Source organism: Cariama cristata, unplaced genomic scaffold (genome assembly GCF_000690535.1).
Source record: "Cariama cristata isolate BGI_N322 unplaced genomic scaffold, ASM69053v1 scaffold4794, whole genome shotgun sequence".
NCBI lineage: Eukaryota > Metazoa > Chordata > Aves > Cariamiformes > Cariamidae > Cariama > Cariama cristata.
In genome coordinates, this window is record NW_009614528.1 from 1 (window position 1) to 1,028 (window position 1,028).

Sequence of the window (1,028 nt, forward strand, 5' to 3'; positions counted from 1 at the left end):
AAAAAAAAAGAAATGAAAGGAAAACAGTTAAGTGGTCAAGCAGTTACTATTTCTGAATTAAAACCTTATGATGGAGTCATGTAATTCCTATATTTCTTATGAACTCTTGAATGTTTTTTCAGCACTTTTAACTGACATAAACCACATGAATACCGGAGACACTCATTTAATACAGCAAAATTGATTGAATTGACTAAAATTTTCATAAACTCCAGATTTATACAGGATCAAGCTATAAGTGCCATGATAATTGCAGTGTAGATCAGACAAGGTAAAAACTTGTAACCTTGGCCTTTCCATGTGCAACTAGAATGCCTTTGTTTGAAAGTCATATCAAGCCATTGTGAAATGATGTGGTTATTTGCGTATTAAAATGTCGATGAATTATGAGGCAGTCATCAAACCCTTTGAATTAGGAAGCAGTCATCAAACCCTTTGCAGTGTGGGATTTAGTTTTTGTAATGACTGAAATGCAGGAGGAAATTTCCAGGATGAAATTCCTTTTCATCAAGGTAAGTGTTTTGGAAGGATTCCTCCAGCCATTTGTACAGTAAACAAATATGACATGTAAAGTTAAGCTGAAAGTACTGCTGTTTGTCCAGCAGCTAGCTGTTCCATTGCTTGACACATAAGGGCCAAATGAAGCATGTCTGTCTTCTGAGCCAGCTTTTCCTGTTTCTGAATTATTAGTTCAGGCTCTCTCACTCTTATTGATAAGCAAATCAGAGATAGGAATCATCCAAATTATTAATATAATGAATATTTACAATTTTTTTGCTTATTTAGAGGCTGTGGCGGGAATTAATGAGATGATATAGATCAGAAGGTGTCTTTTGTCTTTCCTTCAACTACTTGTGAGTCCCTACTCCTTACTGTACAGAGACATTTAGCCCTTACCTTTTCCTTAACAATCGGTTATAGATATTCAGCATAAGGAGCTCAGAAAGGGAAATCTGCTATGTTCTTGCATGCACTGTGAGCAGGCTGCCTCTTAACTGCTGAGAGTTGGTCACCTGGGGGCAAAATCC